The following is a 15970-nucleotide window of genomic DNA, read 5'->3' on the forward strand; positions in this document are numbered from 1 at the left end:
TGTTTACTTCGCTCTGTTCTCCACTTACTTTTGAAGTCCGAAGATTGAGTGCAGTCGGACCGACTTGGGAATTACTTTAGTGTTTCCGAAACTCTGGAAGTGCTGAAATAATGTTGAATCTATGTCTAACTTGTCTGTTGATTAATATATTGCATGAGTACAAATCAATAATAATTATTAAATTATAGTTTATAATTTATCATTATGCATATTATCAAATTGATTTTTTTTGTCATAACATTTGCGCCTAAACAATAAAATTATTCATTTTATTGAAATCCAATTAAATCTTTATTGACTTTGTTTTTGAAAGTATTGAACTTTATAGTTTTATGCATAAGGGATAAACATTTAAAATATTAATTACCTGGGTCCTTTCACATATTATTATAGTTAAACAGATGCTGAACTGAACTGAACTGAACTTAAAGGATACGAAAGTCAATTTTGTTGTTTTGGTAAAGCTAAAAACCTCAGCAGTTTATAATATTGTAATTATTAATTTATTATTCAATTATTTGCTTTGTTATTTGTTATTTAATTAGATCACCCGGTGAACTTTCTTATTCCTAATAGTGTTGTTACCTGCTAAATGTACTATCAGAGATGCAGATGAATGTCCTAAATAGTTTGGTCGCGTTACGTCAAACCCAGCCGACAGATCAAAATTAGCAATATTAAATTGACATGATCCGACCACGTCATGACGTTGGTCTGTCAACTGCATAGGAATCAATTTCCTCGATGGTACATTCATTGACCATACAAAAAAATTCAAAAATTATCGGTACTACGGAACCCTATATTGCGCGTGGCCCGACACGCACTTGGCTGGTTTTTGTTATTAATTAGAGGTTTATAGATTTTTAAAAAAATTAACTAACTTTATCAATGTACGGAATTTGCTATATAGGTGTTTGCTAGGTAGGTGGTAATTTTCAGATGTTCCTACGTTTTCCTATTTGGTAAATACATAATATTATCTGAATGTACCGGGACAGCATAAGTTGAAGGCGATAGTTTTTGTGACTATTCCCCTATGATGTTATCCCGTGTGCCCAATATACGTTTTCGTGAACGCTAGAATATAAATGGTGCGTAATAAAATGGCGATACAAAAAGCGAGTCGGGGAAAAGCGATGCGAAAAAAAAAACAAAAGCGAGGCGAAAAAAAAAAACAGAAAATGTCCAAGCCATATCCCGTTCCGCCCCACTAGTTCAATGATAAATGATTTGGATACTTTTTTGTTAACCTTTCAACTTTTAACAATACGGGTCCGTCTTGTTTTCATTATGTTTTTGACTTTTGAATGCCGTATTGTCAATATTTTGTTTCGCTGAAAGGATAGCTGTTTTTAATTATTATTATGAGTTGTTTTTTCGTTGTGCGGTATGCTCTGGAAATGTTCTGTAACAATGAATTTTTATTTATCGATTCAGAGTATCGTACTTATACTGTCTATATATGGACACAATATACTTTTGCGATGTATTCAGGTTCAAATTAGAAAAAAATGTGCACAATAGTTGTTTTGACGCTCTTATGTCGGCACTACATATAGGCAAACGCGTTGGCCTAAGCGTTGGCCGGCGCGCTGGCCCAATGTGTAGAACGGGCGAAATACCTACCGCCAACGCGCGAACGCCCGTTCTACACATAGGGCCAGCGCGCCGGCCAGCGCGTCGGCCAACGCGTTCGCCTATATGTAGTGCCGACATAAGGGTCAATTCAGACCGCAACGCGACTAGTCGAGGCGAGGCGTAAATTTGTATGGAATTGACAGATTTCATTTGCGTGAGACGTCTTTCGAATCTGTCAAATCCATATAAATCTAGAAATGCATAGCTACGCGTCGCTTTGCGGTCTGAATCAACCATTAGAAATTGAATACTATTCTATACAGCTATCCGTTGTGCCGAATATCGTTTATGGCGCGGGAACCGTACCTTTTCTCAGGACAAAAGTATATCCTATGTCCTTCCCCGGGACTCAGAGTATCTTCATACCAAATGCCAGCAAAATCGGTTTAGCGGTTTAGATGTGAAGAGGTAACAAACAAACGGACTTTCGCATATTTTATAATAATTAGTAACTATGGATATGGATGTAATACAAAACCACCATTTGCATCTTAGTCGAGTCTATTTCCAGCTTTTCCGATAATGACTAAACAATGATTGATCTACCTGCACAGGGAATCAAGAAAATTACATTACCTGGAGACAAATATTCATTGAATACTAATAATGTGTTATCGCATTTCGACCGTATTCCTGTAGCAGTAAGGTTCATAAATGGACTCCCTGTAGAGGCCTAATTGTACTGTATTGGTTTAGGCATGTGATTTGGAAGTCAAACACGTCTAATGGCGTGCACATGAATACGCAAAACGTTATATATTTTGTATAACGTTATCGATGACTGCCCCAAAACTCATTTATCGTGCAGGAACCGTACACATTTCCGGGACAAAAAGTATCCTATTATCCTTACCCGGGACTCAAAGTATTTCCATACCTTTCAGCAAAATCCGTTCAGCGGTTTGGGCGTGAAGAGGTAATATATAGACACACTTTCTGATATATAATATTAGTAAGAATACACAGGACGTTGATTTCAACGCCTCCGTGGTTGAGTGGTTAGCCTTTGATAAGGAGATATTGGGTTCGATTCACGAGGTAAAAGCAACAAAGTTTAGTTTTTAGGTAAGGGCAATGCACTCAACTGACTTCTTGTCAAATGACAAGACAATATTATATCAGATCGACCTTTACACAATGACCGCCTTACATTATTCCAATCCAGTAATCTAGCGCTGGATTGCTACTGTAATAATGTAAACGGCCACTGGAATTGACTTCTGGATTAGAATAATGTAAAGCAGCTATTAGATAAAAACTATAAAATGCCATGAATGGCATATCGATTTTCTCTTGTGAATCGTGTATGCAAAATAAAAAATGCATTATTATTTATAATATTGTTAGCATTTTTAACCTGTAACAAAAGTTTAAAAAGCAAAGTAACAGTTAAAAATAACGGCACAAAGAACGAACAAGACACAGTAATTGTAATTGCTTTAAATAATAACTATGAATTTATTGAAAATGTAACAATCGTCGATCTTTACGTACAATCACATTTTGCTCTCTATTTCTCTATTTTCTTCAAATTTCATAACGGAGGGAAACCTGAGGAAAATGTTTCCTTTGCTTTAGTCACTTTGAAGTCGTAATCGAAATATGTATTCGATTTGTACTGTTAAGAGGTTTATTGACGAAAATGTAATAGTTTTTTCGATTAGTCGATGTTCCTCACATGACGTTGTTACTTTGAAATTTTTGTTGTTATTAATATTTAATACACTGTAAGGTTTTATATGAGATAGTAGGTCTATCTGTATATTGTTGACTATACTGACTTCAACAGGAATATAGATTTTTTTTAAATTGTTCCCTTCTTAAAGGTTTATATGTCTAACTAGATGTCCCTGTGGATTTTGTGTCACTTACAAACCTTCCCTCGACTTCCACGATCATTTTAAGATTAAAATTAGCCAAATCGGTCCAGCCGTTATCGAATTATAGTGTTACTAACACAATTGAAAATCCATTTTTATATATAGGTACTATGAATAACAAATACTACTGGAAACTGAACCAAAAATTGTTTCAAGAAGTGCACAAATAGGCACGTGTGATAATAATATGTAGGTTTTCATTTTCGTTGGGGTCGGTCACTTAATTGAATGAATAATATTTTATCATAAAATTTAATTTACCTACTTTTTCGTGACAGAAACTGGAGTCATATTCGAGTGGGCCAACGAGAGTTATCGTTCTATAAAATTATATTTCGATGTCGTATATATACGCCGCCGTGGTCTAGTGGTATATAGCGTGGCTCTTGACTCGGAGGTCGTGGGTTCGACTCCCACGTTGGAAACATGTTATTTCCAAGTTTGGTTAGGACAATGCAGGCTGATCACCTGATTAACTAAGTAAGATGATCCATGCGTCGGATGGGCATGTAAAGAGTCGGTCCTGTGCCTGATCTCTCGCCAGTCGTGTCGGTCTTCCGTCCCACTGGGTTATGAGAGTTAAGGAATAGAGAGTGCTCTTGTGTACTGCGCACACACTTGGGCCCTATAAAATTACTCCTGCGTAGCTGGTCTGGTTTCAACGAAACCGGCCACCGTCACCGAAAACCGGTGCGGGAGCTATTATTATTATATACGAAGATCTTATCAAAAATACGAATCTCTAAAAATGATAACGAGTCAGCTAAAAGAGCGTCTTTGTCGGCGCGGTACGTGCTTGAGAGGCGGCTCGCCTCGGCATATTATTTATAGCTATATTTCCTACACGCCTTTTCACTTATAGATAATGTTCACACTATGATAAAATTTCGACTGCTACGTTGAGGTTATGTTGCGTTACATTTTAATATTATAACGCGTAATCTGTTATCTCTTCACGCTTAAGCTGCAGAATACTTTGAGTTGAGTATAAAGTAGATTTATCACTACATGGTATAAAACAAAGCCGCTTTTTCTCCCTCATATCCCTTTGTTCCCTTTAATCTTTAAAACTACGCAATGGATTTTGATGCGGTTTTCTTTAATAGATAGAGTGATTAAAGAGGAAGGTTTATAAGTATAATAACAATCAATAAATAGTGGAGAAATACTGTTATTGTTGGGGTTTCTAATGTGATGTTGTAAATGATTACATTTTTTCCGCTTACATTGCAAACGCAGGCCCCTACGAGATTTTACCCACGCGGCGGTACCGGCCATTATTGCGGGCCACGGGTACTAATGAATATAAATCAAAACTACTGAATCGATTTTAAATTTTAATCATTTTTTCAGTGTGTGACATAGGCTATATATCTTATACCCATGCGAAGCCGGGGCGGGTCGCTAGTATACAAATATTTTGGAAAAATCTATCCTACATCCTTAAAATATTATGTAGCCAAGATCGCAACTTTTTCTGCACAACAAAGTTGCGGGCAAATTTCAATATACACAGGTATAATATACACAGATATAATATACACAGATATATTTACATTATTATGCAATCAAAGAAGTCAAATATACGCATGTACTTAGCCAAAATCAATATACTTTATTGTAGAATACGGATTCAAAACAAGAATTAAATTCACAGATTCAATTAAAAACCCATCGACTGTTTTGCTGTCTGTACAAAATCCCATTCCGCTGGGCTGCGGGTCCACCATAATGTCCCAGTGCTCATCAACCAAACATTAACCTTGTCCCAATTGCAAAAGGGATTTTAATAAAGGAAAAGCAATCAACTTAATATTCTCAGTTCACCGTAATGATAAAAAGTTAAATTGTCCATAAAACCCATAAAAACCTTTATTAGTCGTTATTTAATACTTTATTCCGTTTAAAATTTAAGGAACAAGGCTTTAAGAGGTTAATCTACGTTTTATATAACAGTAAAATAAGTTTGCGAAGAATTTTTAATTATTTTTTGTTGCGTAGTTCTGGAATTCTGTTCGGATTTTTACAGAATGAAACTCGAACGCTTTGTGACCTTCTTAACCCTTGAAGCATAATTTATAGACAAGCATTTACTAACTCTTCTGTTTTTCGCTTTCATATATTATCTGCCTGTGCATACGATATGCATAGGCATAAAACTCAATTTACAATCATGACAGACGTTGAGTATTGCGCAATGCGCATGCTATACAGCAGCATTTCCCAAAGTGGGCGATAACGCCCCCTTGTGGGCGCTGAAGGTCTGAAGCGGGGCAGTGTGGGACCCGGAAAAAAATGGAGGTGTTGTGTAGAGGCTTGGCGAGTGATTTATTTCATCAGGATGTATTTTAAATTGAAACTATGGGGGCGCTAAAATATAATTTGTTCTTAAAGTGGACGATAGACAAAATAAGTTTGGGAACCATTGCTATACAGGATGGTTCAACGTGGAGAGACCTTTACATCCGGTTTCTAAAGATCTTGACAAGGGTTCTGAGGATTTTCATAATAGTAAACGTCAAAACGTAAAGCAGCCCGTTGAAAAGATGAGAACTCCTGACAAAAATTCGCGACAAACCGGGCACAAAACATAATCGTATTAGAAACTCGTCACATTAAGGGTTTTAGATATATTTATTTGCCACTAGGTGGAGCTAAGTAGCAGTAGAGTCTCTCGTGTCAGCTGTCATATTTTGTCACGATACAGCCATTATTTGTCAATTGGACATAAAAAAACACGAAAGAACTTACGGCTACAGAGCTCTACCTAGTGGCAAATTTAGTGTCGAAAACTCTCATTTATGTCATTAATATCTTTTGAGTTTGATCAATCAACACCTTCTAAAATCTTAGCCGCTGAATATCCTGTCAAAAAACGTGTCCTTGTTACGTCCACAAATTATGAGCTTTATGCCTATCAACACTTCCTGTAATCTTAACTGCTAAATATCAAACACCAGTCAAAAAACATATTTATATCAATCTTGTCAAATTACGAGCTTGATGCCAATCAACACTTTCTGGAATCTTGACTGCTGAATATTATCAAACACCTGTCAAAAAACGTGTCCTTATGTCAACCTTCCAAAATTATAAGCTTGATGCCAATAAACACTCGTTGAATATCCTGTCAAAAACGTGTCTTTACGTCAACCTTATCAAATGAGCTTGATGCCTATCAACACTTCCTGTAATCTCGACGCGGCTTATGTCAGGTGAGCAGCGATTTTTCAATCGATTATCGTGTTGGACCATCGAGAGCCACTCGACCGCGAGAGACTCTCAAACGCCATCTGGGCCAAGGCTGAATATTTTCGAAACGAGTGATTTTTTTAAACACGGGGTGAATTTTTAATTTTATGAAATGTGAGAAAATAGCGTATTGCTGTTTTTATATTTTTTTTGGCTAAGTTTATTTATGTCTCGTTTGTCATCAGTTTTCGGATGCGATTGCGATTCCAGAACATTTTTTTATACAATCTTATATGTGATTGACGTTTTTTGAAATGTCACATCAGTTTTTATAAATATGAATTAAAAAAAATAAAAGTTAAGACCAGTTTTTATAAATAATAAAATTTTAAAAGGCGGCCTCAAAAATAGTCACACACTAAGTGAGCCGATGATGCTAAATTGTGACTTAGACCACTCTTGATTCCGTTATCACGAGATTATCAGTTGTCATCTGATTTCATTTTCCTCTACACCACTACAAAGCCGCGGCGGCATGGGTTGCTAGACCAATTCTGATAGAAAATGAAACCTATAACCTAGGTGGCATTTTATTTTAATTTTTGATCACTCTCTATTTTTAACCTGCAAAACCAAAAAGACAAGTCATCTGTTGCTTTACAAAACTCATAAACTTTTAGCGACAGACTATAAAGCCGGAGGAAACATCTAAGTGTATCATTTTTCAAGGCCCAATAAATTCAGCGTACTATGCACATAAAATAAACAACAGCTATGGCCGCCAAGATATCACTTTATGGCTAATGTTCTTATCTTTCATGGCGGTATTTTAGGGCTCCTTGCATTTAACGAGTACTAAAATGTAGCGTCATGGAGTAAAATTGCTGTAAAACTTTTGAAAGAGACTTAAAATATCCCTAACGGACCGGAAATAATTATTCCATTGAAGATAATTTTGTATAACCCTCTTACTAATAAAGCTACGTGGCGTATAACAAGTATAGGTCCAGTTTCTTAGTTATGTGAGTTTTCCGATGCAGTTTGATCGAATTTCTTAGTTATGTGCTACACTAAGACGTGTCTAAAAACATGCCGAATTTACGCGGCGGAAGTTCGGCTTGATTCCGCCTGCAATGTATTTTAAATTACCGATGACCCACCGTGCCGAAATTCCGTCGCGTTGTATTGTATGCGTTTGACATTGTTGACGTAGTCATGCAGAATTTCCGCCGCGGAACTTCGGCAGGGTGTGTTTAGACACTTAGACAATCAGAACTTGTATTATAGTTGTTTGCTGTGTAAGAAATTTTATTAGTAAGATGGTAATTTTTAAATGATAAGATCAGACCTCACCTTATTATCTTATTTTGTCGCAATAAGACCTTATGTCCTTTCCCAGTTCAGCGTTTATTTAAGTAGTTTAAAGGAGTGAGCACACTGAGACGGGCCGTGCCGGGGCTCATCGCAAAAATCCGCCTCCATACAATTTGTATGGAAGCGGAAATCCGCTGCGCCCCGACACAGTGTGCGATACGCGCATCCGCTTCCATACAAATTGTATGGAGGCGGATTTTTGCGATGAGCCCCGGCACGGGCCGTGCCGGGGTCTCAGTGTGCTCACTCCTTAAACATGAACATACAGAGAAACGAACATACACACCATTGTATGCATAGTATAAATATGTAATACTAATCTATAATATAAAAATGAGTCGCTGAATATGTTGCTAAGCGCAAAACTCGAGAACGGCTGAACGGATTGGGCTAATTTTAGTCTTAAATATTCGTAGAAGTCCAGGGAAGGTTTTTAAGTGACACGAAGTTCACCGGGCAGCTAATATTATATAAGTATATCATACTTTTAATTTTCTAAAAATAGAAATGGTATTTTGTTAAAAGTTTTTGTATTGTTACTATAAATATTAATGTTAGCAGCCATATCTCTTTAATATTTGCATAAAATCTGGTTTAAATAAACTATATTATAGTTTTTGTAAGTTTTTAAACAATACAAAAACTTTTAACAAAATACCATTTCTATTTTATCATAACTTTCAATTTAATTCAAATCATAAAACCTTATACATTTAAATTACAAAGAGCTTTAAAATACTGTAAATTCATAAGGAATAAAACATTTCGATTTCGGTTACGGTGAATTAAAGTATTTTCCTTCGGTTACGGTGAATTAAAGTATTTTCCTTAAAAAGTATTTCCCGTGAAGCCCGCTGCAGACGACATTCCGGGATAAATGTTCCGTGCACATTGGTAGTGATTCAGTGATAATCGTTTCTACAGTTTACAAGTAATTTATTGTCAGTGCTGCCAATACCGCAACTAAAGCTGCGTGCACACTGAACAGTGTTTATTTTTAACCGACTTAATATTACGTTTCTTATTTTGCATTCCTATTTTATGAATTCTTACCTAAAGCTTTCGTGATCCAGTAGTTTAACCGGAGGTAGGGAATTCGATTTCGATTTGCCGATGAGGATGGTATATTTTTCGATTGGAGCGATGGCAAAAAGTTGCAGGAGGTTTGATTCCGAACAATTCCACAGACCATCCAGATCTCAGCGTAATTCCAAGGGGTCCAGCTTGTTTGAAACACTATGGCAGTCAATAATCCAAGCGGCCCTTCGTTGGATACGATCCAACGATCTCTAGCCGATCTTTATACGTGGGAGAGCCATGCTTCAGCACGAATGGGCCGGCTCGACCGGAGAAATACCACGTTCTCACAGAAAACCGGCGTGAAACAGCGCTTGCGCTGTGTTTCGCCGAGTGAGTGAGTTTACCGGAGGCCCAATCCCTTACCCTATTCCCTTCCCTACCCTTCCCTATTCCCTTCCCTTCCCATCCCTACCCTCCCCTATTACCCTATTCCCTCTTAAAAGGCCGGCAACGCACCTGCAGCTCTTCTGATGCTGCGAGTGTCCATGGGCGACGGAAGTTGCTTTCCATCAGGTGACGCGTTTGCTCGTTTGCCCCCTTATTACATTATAAAAAAATAAAAAAATAAAGCCAGTATGTCGGTCCCACTGGGCAATGAGGAATAAAGATTAACGAAGAGTAACTGCACTGCGCACACACTTCGCCATGTTAAATGTGCATGTTAAATAATAATATCGTTCTAACCTTATTATATTCCATCACAATAATATCATTCACTGTTAAAACAAAACCGATACGGGTTCATAATCCCATTACACATTTTCAATAAACTACAATAACCTTTCATTGGCACACTTCAATTATTTACCCGATCGTGTGAGCCCGGCTTAAGCTTTGATCTAAATTATTAGGAGCGGAATATGGTGAATATTGGCCGCTGTCACTGAGAACAATCGTTTAGTTCCATTATTGCGTGTTCCGATTGTATAGCGAAATGGAAATGGTGAAACGATGTGGTGATATAATGAAAATATGGCGAAACCAGCGGGGCTAAAATGGTCGCTTTGGAGAATCATATAATGAATCATAATATGATTCTTTTTTTTTTTAATCGACCTGTGTCCAGTCTCCACATTATGCGCTTTCGTCTACAATTTTCGTTATCTTCTTGCATTCAACTTTCGTATTGGCGCATTCAATAATTCAAGTCAACGAACGCAACGCCAACTGGTCACTCTGCTTGCAATTCATGTCTAGTAATTCGTACTTACTTGACATTCATCACTTTGACAGTTTTGACAATTCATTTGCTGAATTGATTGAGAGGAATCGTTAAATGTGACCATTTTAGCCCCGCTGATCACGCGCGCAATTCCGTTGCGCCAAAATCGGATATCGCACGGGAAACATACATTTTCCGAAATAAAAAGTATCATATTGACTGAGAGGAATTGGCTAAATGTGACTATTTTAGCCCCGCTGATGACGCCCGCAATTCCGTTGCACCAAAATCGGATATCGCACGGGAACTGTACATTTTTCGAGATAAAAGTATCCTATGTCCTATCTTGGGAGTTGGGACTCAAAGTATCTCCATACCTCAGCAAAATAGGATTAGCTGTTTGGTCGTGAAGAGTAGACAGAGAGACAGATATACTTTCGCATTTATAATATTAGTACGGATGGTGAAATTGTATAGTAAAATTCTGCACGTGTTTGTTCTGTTTTAAAATATCATTGATTACGCATTGATTACGGGTTTTGATCGGTTTAGTCTCTGATTAAGTGAAATTTGTACGATTGTTAATTTTTAGGTTGTTAAGAAATTTAGTCTCTCATAACAAAATTAATCGTTGCGAGTTGGACTCGCGCAAGAAGGGTTCCATACATATATTACCATTATTTTTATTGTAAGGCTGCGTTTCCACCAGATACGACGTGTTGCGAGGAATGTGTTTTTAAGATCGATCATCGTTAAGATCGATCATCGTTAAGATCGATCATCGATCGACATGAGCGATTTCGTGGCAAGCTCACGTCAATAAAGCGATTCTATTGGTTCTCAAAAACACAGTCCTCGTACCTCTGGTGTAAACGCAGCCTTATAGAGCAAAATACGGCAATTTTTTTTTTGTATGGGGACCATAAATCTTTAATTTATAAATATGTTACTATTAATTATTAAACTACACTATTTTCGCAACAATTTTTTTTTTATGAAATAAGGGAGCAAACGAGCAAACGGGTCACCTGATGGAAAGCAACTTCCGTCGCCCATGGACACTCGCAGCATCAGAAGAGCTGCAGGTGCGTTGCCGGCCTTTGAAGAGGGAATAGGGTAATAGGGGAGGGTAGGGATGGGAAGGGAAGGGAATAAGGTAGGGTAGGGATGGGAAGGGAAGGGAATAGGGGAGGGTAGGAAAGGGAATAGGGTAGGGGATTGGACCTCCGGTAAACTCACTCACTCGGCGAAACACAGCGCAAGCGCTGTTTCACACCGGTTTTCTGTGAGAACGTGGTATTTCTCCGGTCGAGCCGGCCCATTCGTGCCGAAGCATGGCTCTCCCACGTATATTACCATATTTTACCAAAAAACAAACATTCTAAAGTCTTTTCGCACATACGCCAGATATTCATAATCCAAAACATGATAACGATGAATGTTACGTCGTTAAGGTTATCTCCGTGGAAATATGACGTGGGGCGAATCGGGGTCAAATCGAAAAACCTGCGAAAGGCCGCAGTAAGAGGCGCGGGCCGTTGCACGTAGAATGGAGTTTTAAAATGAAAAGTAGTGCATTGATTAAAACTAACTGCATCTATTAATAGCTTTTGGCTTTAATGTATTCTAATTAATGTAACTAATAATATAAATGTGAAAGTTTGTCTGTCTGTTACCTCTTCACGTCCAAATCCATTGTGACCCGGGAAAGGATATAGGATACGTTTTATGCCAGAAAAATGTACGGTTTGCAAGCGATTAACTAACTTCGGCGCAAAAAAAGTTAACGTGAAAATAATGCACGTAAATTATCTAATATATAAAAATAAGTCGGGTTTTCCTTCCTGACGCTATAACTCCAGAACGTACTAACCGATTTCCACGGTTTTGCGTTCGTTGGAAAGGTCTTGAGCTCCATGAGGTCTACGGAAAAAAAATCAGAAAAAACTTCAAGAGAAAAGCAGGAAATCAGGGAAAATCATTTTATGGCAAAACAACGTTTACCGGGACAGCTAGTCTATATATGTAAAACTCAAAGGTGACTGACTGATGGACATAGTGATCTATCAACCCACAGCTCAAACCACTGGACGAATTGGGCTGAAATTTGGAAGGCATCCGCTAAGAAAGGATTTTGATATATTCTAACCCCAAGGGGTTCAAATAGGGGATGAAAGTTTGTATATAATAATACTGCTTAACGCGAGCGAAGCCGCGGGCAAAAGCTCGTCTTTTATAAATGTTTAATTATTTGTTTTATTTTCAGGTAAGTCTCGATCAGTCGATGACACAACCAAGGAGGACCCATGTCTTACTGGTAGGCAATTATATTTTAAATTATTACCATTATCTTTATTGTAAGTTGTTTAATAATGTCGTCGCTATACTGACAGTGGAAATAGGAAAATAGCTAATTTGTTTTTATGCCTAGAGTGACAGACGGACTCAAAGATATAATAATAAAAATATTAATTACATAACTGTAATTAAATGAAGATTTTGACATAATACGTGGGAGAGCCATGCTTCGGCACGAATGGGCCGGCTCGACCGGAGAAATACCACGTTCTCACAGAAAACCGGCGTGAAACAGCGCTAGCGCTGTGTTTCGCCAAGCGAGGGCGTTTGTGCACTACACGGAATTTTACCATCCGGCGCGGCGCGGCATCTCGATTTCCTACCTTATTTATATGGCATACGTTAAAGATATGAACGCCGGACGGTAAAATTCCGTGTAGTGCACAAACGCCCTGAGTGAGTCTACCGGAGGCCCAATCCCCTACCCTATTCCCTCTTAAAAGGCCGGAACGCACCTGCAGCTCTTCTGATGCTGCGAGTGTCCATGGGCGACGGAAGTTGCTTTCCATCTGGTGACCCGTTTGCTCGTTTGCCGCCTTATTTCATAAAAAAAAGATATGCCCCATTATTTGTCAAACTCTTCATTAAATTGAAGTTTAATCATCATTAAATGTCCCGGAATTAGTTAGAAGTACTATTGGAAATTTCTTTTTTCATTTCCACAATTATTACGATACGAAATTACAGAGTTCGTTGGAGTTTAAATAAAGCTTTATTGGGAAACGTTTCACGTAAAAAACTTTTGTGTACGTCTATATCATCTGAAGTTCTATTGTATCACTTAGAAACTTTGTAACTAAGTTCATAGTTATATTTTCCGTTCGTGCTGTCGTTAGGGTCGGTCGTGCCTTGATTAATTCGAAGGGCTGTATTGTATCCTCAGGCTTTTATCTTTTGTTTTGGAATTGGAGGATTAATTGTATTTTTTGTTGTCTACGTGTTTTTGCTGGTAATGCGTTAATAATGATCCAGATTTCGGTTTCAGGTGCTTTTTCTCTATCTATTGGTTTAAGAAAGTCTTTAATAAAACTAGCGAAAAGTCGAGTTTTGAGGGCTCGCGACTCACGTTGCACACCTTGACTGACTGATGATGACACATCTACAATCTACATATAAAAAACCTTGAGTGACTGATGATAACACATCTACATATAAATAATTACTAGGTAGCACCTCCATCGTGAGTATCGCAGACAGAATAGATTTTCAATTGTTATGCCGCAGCCGGCTGCCGCTTGGGGATGGACTAGGGTTAAAGCACAAATCAACAGGCGTGATAGTTTTTCCGTAAAGTGTACCACAAAAAAAATAAAAAATTAAAAAAAAAAACTCCACAGCCGAACATATAACCTCCTCCTTTTTGGAAGTCGGTTAAAAATGTACAGGTTATGGGATATACTAGACTAGTGATTATGTTACTCGCGATTTTGGCGTTTAAAGTAATTTAACTTTTAAGTTACGATAATATTGTCAGCATAGTTAGATATTATATCTAAATGAACTGCTTTTAACTAACATACAGTTAATTTTTTTCCAAAATAAATAATTATTATGCCAACATTAAAACCATATGTTTTCCATTGAGACTCTCTAAGCTCTTTTTTTTGAGTCGAAAAATAATTGGCTAATTATTTTGCTCTTGCAATAATTACTCACTAGGGAGCTTAAATATCAAAGGTCTTAATTTAATACTTTGAAGGGCAAAGCTTTATAACATGTTATGACACCCGATTGCCCTTGGCTCTTGGTCAGAGCAAGGTTGTTTCTGTTTTATCTAACGGAAAAATGTCTTTATTTATCATAATTTATACTCCACAATCAAAAAGAAATATTATCACATAACGTCGCGCGTCGGTGTAAATGCGATGTAATGTATGTGCAAACTATCAATTTTTTTTTTTATAGTAGCAATACTCTTATCAAGACGTCATTAAAAGTTGTTTTTTAGCTCGAGACGTTTACAGGTTATAATTACAAATACTATTTTTTAGCTTTTTGCATCAAAATCAAATTTTACCAAAAATTGTTAGCTACGAGCTATAATAGAACGACGATAATATTATACCTGCTACCTGTTAAGCATTTAAGTGTACACTCATAAAAAATAGTTATTAATGCAATCTTGTTCTTGATAAAATAGAGTTCCTTTATCAAGAACAAGACTGCATTAATAACTATTTTTGTAGGTTAATTGAATACGTAAGTGGATTACTAGTATACGTGGGAGAGCCATGCTTCGGCACGAATGGGCCGGCTCGACCGGAGAAATACCACGTTCTCACAGAAAACCGGCGTGAAACAGCGCTTGCGCTGTGTTTCGCCGAGTGAGTGAGTTTACCGGAGGCCCAATCCTCTACCCTATTCCCTTTCCTACCCTCCCCTATTCCCTTCCCTTCCCTACCCTCCCCTATTACCCTATTCCCTCTTAAAAGGCCGGCAACGCACATGCGGCTCTTCTGATGCTGCGAGTGTCCATGGGCGACGGAAGTTGCTTTCCATCAGGTGACCCGTTTGCTCGTTTGCCCCCTTATTTCATTAAAAAAAAAAAACATTAGGGTAATTGCTCAGTTTTTCCCTTATAATTTGAAGAAACCCTTATAAATTACCTACTTTTTCATCTAGCTAATACATCTGATTATACTTAATTTTTTTTTATTTCAAATAATTTTACCAGTCTTAATTTAAGCAAAAAAAAAACAAACAAATTTTTACAACAGCTCACAACTCGATACAATAATTTGAAAAAAATAATTTTACATTGTTATTAATAATTTTTTTTTTTCAAATTATATAATTAGTACAATCAGTACGGTATAGTAAGTCCACCTCGGAATTCGAGATACCCCGCTGAAGACTGTAAATATTTGTATATTGGCACTCTAAATGTTGTCTCAAAACCTACATAATATCGTCTAGGGTGTGCGCAATGTCAAAGGTCACAAAAATTTGTTGCGGTAGCTTTTTTTGGATATTTCACTTCCTATGGGTTTTTTGCTATTTGTATTAATTATCAATATTGTAGAATACAAAATTCTCTACAACTTTTGTCTAAAAATTTTTTACTCCGGTCGAAAACGCGCCATATATGACGCGTTTTCGACCGAAGGCACCGGTTAACCTGAAGTGATACTGTAACCGCGCTCTGTCCGCCCTCTATCAAGAAAACGGTTCACCGTATACAAAAAAATTAAACAAAAATTGTAGAGAATTTTGTACTCTACAATTAGTATATGGTCATAAATACAAATAGCAAAAAACCCGTAGGAAATAAAATATTGACAAA

General features: G+C 37.4%; 1 protein-coding gene across 3 annotated transcripts in view; it reads left to right on the forward strand.

Annotated features, from left to right (window-relative positions):
• Positions 1 to 15970, forward strand: part of LOC121734084 (acetylcholine receptor subunit alpha-like 1) — a 269037-nt gene that overhangs the window by 49511 nt on the left and 203556 nt on the right. For 2 of the 3 annotated variants that reach the window (XM_042124497.1, XM_042124496.1), the window contains exon 2: positions 12596 to 12646. The exons of the other annotated variant lie outside the window; for it this stretch is intronic. The gene's annotated coding sequence lies outside the window, so the exon portion shown is untranslated. The remainder of the gene's footprint in view (positions 1 to 12595; positions 12647 to 15970) is intronic. 3 annotated transcript variants of the gene reach the window in all.

Source organism: Aricia agestis, chromosome 15 (genome assembly GCF_905147365.1).
Source record: "Aricia agestis chromosome 15, ilAriAges1.1, whole genome shotgun sequence".
Lineage (NCBI taxonomy): Eukaryota > Metazoa > Arthropoda > Insecta > Lepidoptera > Lycaenidae > Aricia > Aricia agestis.